At 44.5% G+C, this 6,000-nt stretch overlaps 1 protein-coding gene across 3 annotated transcripts in view; it reads right to left on the reverse strand.

The window, feature by feature from the left end:
• Nucleotides 1–2,880, reverse strand: part of myom2b (myomesin 2b) — a 121,229-nt gene extending 118,349 nt beyond the window's left edge. For 2 of the 3 annotated variants that reach the window (XM_072560732.1, XM_072560714.1), the window contains exon 1: nucleotides 2,058–2,179. The gene's annotated coding sequence lies outside the window, so the exon portion shown is untranslated. Of the gene's footprint in view, nucleotides 1–2,057; nucleotides 2,180–2,856 lie in introns of those variants that run through there. The other variant, XM_072560725.1, reaches the window with a different exon arrangement.
• Between the last annotated feature and the right edge of the window lie 3,120 nt (nucleotides 2,881–6,000).

The raw sequence follows: 6,000 nt of genomic DNA on the forward strand, positions 1-6,000 counted from the left end.
AACTCCCTTCTGACATACTGACCAAGACTCAGCTTGGCACTGGGTATGCATGGCTCCGTGCTGCTGAAAGGTCATTGATTCGAAACGTCCAGCTCTGCTGCGTCCCCCATCACTGCAGCCTGACCTGGCGAGTATGTGGGCGAGGTTTCTGGCTCCTCTCACTGCCCTCTGCACCCAATCGCGAATCACTTTCCCTGTCGGCTGCGGGGACGCCAGATTTAGGTCACACCCCTGGAATTTCCAGTCCGAGGTACCAAAAGCAAATTACGCTGGAATATTGGAACTAGGTGTGGAAAATGGGGGAGACAGTCAGCTGCAGGGAGAGACAGCGGTCACCCGTCAAACCTTTCATTAGAACTGGGATAAGTTTCACATCTCTATCTCTCCTTTATTAGCACTCCCTTTGCTTTTTCGTTGCTCTGGCAAATTCACCCTCACAATCCGTCCACTCGCTCCCCTGTCTGTCAACAGCGCCAAAAACATAATTTTCTGACCCCTTTCGGCTTTGTAGAGTCCTCCCAGACCTGAAACGCTAACTTTTCCTAACCATGCTGAGTTTCCCCAGCACTATTTCCGTTTGTATTTAAGTTAAAGGCAGTTTTTCCAGCAGAGTCGGAGCAAGATTTGAGCTGGCAGGAACAGTGTAGAGTAGAGAGTGCTGTCAAGTATTATCCCGGGCTGCAGAGGTTGAACACACTACATTGGCGGTTGTAAATGGGAAAATATTACAGGGATTAACACCTGCACTTTCTATCGTGTTATATAAATGCCGTTAACTACTGTACACGTAAAAGTTCCAAAATGCAGCAGAATTGACAGCCAGCCGGCTGATGGGAAGTGTGTGTCAATATTAAAGAGATAAGCTGCGAGCAGAACTGCTTTGAACCATATCCATATGTAAACATCCAAAAGGGAAGCACTGTCGCCTAGATTGCCCCAAGAGATCCCAACGATAGGGACCGTGTTAAAAAAAAACTTGGGTTCAAAGCGAACACAGAAAACATGAATAGGGAGGGATCTTTCAGTGCCCTGGCCCTCAGCAAGCCCATTTGTTTTGCATCGTCTTCCAGCAGCAACCTGTCGCTTTGATTTCCACCCCACCCCCCATGTTCTGACAGAGGGCGCCCAACCTCTAGGCAAGAACTGTTTCACCCTCCACAGATGCTGCCAGACTTGCTGAGTTTCTCCAGCTTTTGCTGAGCAAGCGAGTTCTGAAGAAGGGTCACTCTTCGTTAACCCTGATTCCTCTCCACAGACGCTGGAAGACCTGCTGAGCTTTTCCAGCAATTTCTGTTTTTGCTCCTGGTCTCAGCGGATTGACTGACCGCGATTCAGTGGACTGGTGACAGGAGTTCTGCTTCTACACGAACACCAAGTCCTCCCTTACCCACCCGGGCAACAAGGAGCGATCTCACATCCGGCTTTCTTAACGAAACCAGCGCAATTTTCACTTGTTGGCTGTAACACCGGCCCCCCACCATTGCTAGTGTGCATTTCACCTGCTCCACTGTTCATGGGCATAGACCGAGAGATGGGGTGGCTGGAAAGGTGTTATTATTACTGCTCAGCAACACCTTCAAGGCATTCTGAGGAACCTTGTTAAGCAGGCAGGTGGGAGTAGTTTGGGAAGGTGGGCTCCAGGACCAAACGGTCTGTTTCCATGCTGTATAACTCTATGACACTTCACTAAACGTAAAAGGTTACATATTGCCAATGTCAAACTCAAACATGGTGAATAAGAGAGGCAAATATTTGGCAAATTTCTGAGTAGAATTTGTGGGAGGGAAAGGCACAGAGTGAGCTCCAATAGATAACACGATAATATCTTAAATAGAAACACAAAGTGAACAATTAAAGACGCCCTCCCCCCGCCCCCACTTTGACCCCCTCCCCCCAAATCTCTACGGTTTGAGAAGCAGCATGCTCAGGGCTGCAACTTTGAGACATATTGTTTGACACATTAAATCAACTGTGTGCAGATTGGGGCCAGACACATTGAATCGCCCACTCCCTCACTGTCACTCCTAACGCGAAACTAAAGGGAAAAATTGACTCACCGAAATGGAAGGAAGACTCGAAAGGTGAAGGCAGAGAGGAAGATCAGCCTTTCCCAGCCCGGAGGGTCTGGCCGATAAAAAAAAACAGAAACAGAAGACTCTGGGTAAAGGAATGCTCCTTCACCCATCGCCCCTTTTATGGCCATACACGCCGTTATATATAGAATCGGCGGTGCTCCGCTGTTACAACATCTGATTAACATGAAGGTACAATATAGACATGTACATGTTATGGATAAAAGACATTAAACATAAGACCATAAGACAGAGGAGCAGAAAGTAGGCCATTCGGTCCATCGAAAACATTGTCTACTATCTAATGTTCATGCACTTTAAGTTGGATCTTCCAACTTGCTTTCACTGTAAATTGATCCCTCCCTAGACAGTGATTAAGCGTGTTCTACATCTTCCAATTACTTTTTAAGAGCTTGTAACGATTAGTGATCTGAAAGGGATCTGGTTATTTGTACTGATCCTGTGTAAGAAAATCACTGTAATGATCTTTGTCGCGCCCGGATGCTCCTGCCGCTCCCCTGCAACCATTTAAGGGCTTTATAGAGCACCGCACACATTTTAACCACATCATTCAGACGCGGGGACACAACGCTCCTTAAACCTGGGTGCAGTTATTTCCTTTATATTCACTATAATACAAAAAGGAACTTTTTTTGCTTCGCCTGCCCGTCCAAAGTCCTCTTTAGGATGCTGAAGAAAGCTTTTAAATAGAAACAAAATATATTGCTGACTGAGTCGATGTTAAATAAAGTAACTGGTAAGGAACGGGGTCCGATCGTCTTACAGCGACTATCCGATTTCTGAAGGAACCCGAACACGACGTCAGGGGCGAAACTTGGACGGTGTTGTAAAGTTTTAAATCTCCATGAGCAGAGAGGAGGGAGGACAGCCACCTCAATTCCACCTGGTTCCGATCGCACTGCTAGCGACCTCTGGTGTTCCAGACTCTGGACTGCAAACATCCCATCCACAGCGACAAACCCTTCCTCACTCTCCAATCCCTGGCAGTCTTGATCAGATTAGATTACATTTCCCGACAGTATGGAAACAGGCCCTTCGGCCCAACAAGTCCACACCGACCTTCCGAAGAGCAACCCACCCAGACCTATTCCCCTACATTTACCCCTGACTAATCCTGAAATCTTAGAAGTGCATCTCTATTCTGTGCACATTTATTGATTTGCACATGTGTGATGATGTTCGAGGGTCTTTTAGTATGAATGGCTCGTGTGCAATGCACAGTGCGACACCAATAACGTTGGTTCAATTCCTGCACTGATAGAGATTCGCTTGAAGGACTCTCCTCAATATCTTCTTTTGCTTGAGGCAAGATGATTCTCAGGTGCAATTGTAGTATCTCTACCTCTAGGACAGGAGGTTTGGTTCAAGTCCCACTTGCTCAGTTTGTAATGTCATCTCCTCTGATCTGGCTGGTTATTCCGAGTTTTTCTTTCTTTTGTTGTATTTTAACTACAGTGTTTGTGGTTTGCTTAATATTGAATAGTTTGACCAATTGAATTGCATCTGGAACAAAGCACCACACATTTAACTTCAAAATTTTTTAGATTAGATTTCTTACAGTGTGGAAACAGGCCCTTTGGTACAACAAGTTCACACCGACTCTCCAAAGAGTAACCCCCCCAGACCCATTTCCTTCTAACTAATGCACTTAACGCTATGGGCAGTTTAACATGGCCAATTCACCTGAACTGCACATCTTTGGACTGTGGGAGGAAACCGGAGCACCAGGAGGAAACCCACGCAGACACAGGGAGAATGTGCAAACTCCACACAGGCCGAGGCCGGAATCAAACCTGGGACCGTGGTGCTGTGAGGCAGCAGTGCTAACCACTGAGCCACCACAAAATGTTAGGCCCTCGGCTACCTTCTTAATTTATCTTGAAGGGATCTACTCCATAACAAATAACTTTATTGGAAAACTTAACAGAATAATAGATTATTTTACTACTAAACAGTAACAGTTCCAATATAGTAACATCCCATTTGCAAAAGGCAAAATCGGAAAACAGAATTGCATTACCTCCAACTCCAGCAGCCTAGGATGAATAACAGTCAAAGAAAACACAGAGAGTGTGGCAGCTGGGAGAGATTCATTGTCTTCCAACTCTACTGAAACCTTAGCATCAACAGCTGAAAGTGAATCTAAATTTCCCTGGTTCTGTGGGTGGGCGCTTGACTACACCCATTCAGACTGCTTCTATTGTTCCAGCTTTTTTTTAAAAAAAGAACCCAAGGCTTCACAAGTTGTTTATCTTCTCATAGACTGTGTTTTACCTGTCCTCCAATCTTTCCCTTTAAAAAAAGGACAACATAGTATCTTAATGCCCCAGCTTCATCACATTATAAAGATAATACCTTTGGGATATTAAGCTGTTTAACTGCAGCTATATTGTACATATTGAAATAAAAACAAAGATTGTGGGATAAATGGAGCAGGTCTAGCAGCCCCTTTGGTCACTGGACTTGAAGTATTAACTCTGATTTCTCTCCACAGAAGACAAGGTTGCATAAGGTGAAAAGGCAGGATAAATGCATCCCAAATCAAGAATACATAAATAAGATGTAAATAGATGACTAAGCAAATGACTAGGAGAAAAATGAGGACTGCACATGCTGGAGATCAGAGTTGAGAGTGTAGTGCTGGAAAAGCACAGCAAGTCAGGCAGCATCCGAAGAGCAGAAGAATCAATGCTTTGGGTATAACCCTTTCATCAGGAATGAACCTTATTCCTGATGATGGGTGTATGCTGAAAAAAAACATCGATTTTCCTGCTCCTCGGATGCTGCCTGACCTGCTGTGCTTTTCCAGCACCACACTCTCATCTCTAAGCAAATGAATAGTGAGATAAAGATGGAAATAAACAATACAAATCCACCAGCAAGATCAGGAAGAGGATTTAATGGGATGAATACAGGGGGCCCCCAATTTATGAATGCCTGAATAATGAACTCTCACACGTATGAATGCAATCCTGTGCAGGTGTAATTTTAAAGACCCAGCATATGATTATTTCCTGTACTTACGAACAGCTGCTTTACATTACTCTACATTGCATATTGACTTGTGTAAAAATCAACTAGGAGAAAGTGAGGACTGCAGATGCTGGAGACCAGAGTTGAAAAATGTGGTGCTGGAAAAACACAGCAGGCCAGGCAGCATCCGAGGAGCAGGAGAATCGACATTTCGGGCATAAGCCCTTCTTCATTTCATCAATGAAACATCAATTCTCCTGCTCCTCGGATGCTGCCTGGCCTGCTGTGTTTTTCCAGCACCACATTTTTCACTCCTTGTATAAAAATCAACTGGCAAATGGATTCCAGAATGAAACCCATTTGCAGCTGGGGACTGCAGAAACACACTCAGAGGTAGAATAAAGTTTACCTTTGCTGCTGAAGATGCTAGAACCATAAGGTGTGGGCCATGACAACAATCTGGACTCAAAAAGAAGTGGGCACAAGTATCCTGTTTAGATTATCAGGCAACTGTGGAGTGGGGAATTATAAAGAACAGTCATGCTGGCATACTGACTGGGTAGACATGTATAGATTCACGGTTTGTAGTAAATTTGGAGTAAGTGGTTATGAAATTCATTCACCATGCTTTGTTTCTAGCCATGCTACACAGAGTTATTTCCAATTCTTCTGAGTATAACAGTTTATTTTTGTTGATTCATTCCTGCCACAGACTGCATGACAGTTGTGAAATGTTCCCCATTGATATTATGGACCAGAATTTTAATAACTGTTCATGGATTGAATTAGATTACTTACAGTGTGGAAGCAGGCTCTTCAGCCCAACAAGTCCACACCGACCCTCCAAAGATCAACCCACCCAGACCCATTACACTACAGGCAATTTAGCATGGCCAATTCACCTAACCTGCACATCTTTAGACTGTGGGAGAAA

The sequence above is a fragment of the Chiloscyllium punctatum genome, chromosome 3 (genome assembly GCF_047496795.1).
Source record: "Chiloscyllium punctatum isolate Juve2018m chromosome 3, sChiPun1.3, whole genome shotgun sequence".
Taxonomy (NCBI): domain Eukaryota; kingdom Metazoa; phylum Chordata; class Chondrichthyes; order Orectolobiformes; family Hemiscylliidae; genus Chiloscyllium; species Chiloscyllium punctatum.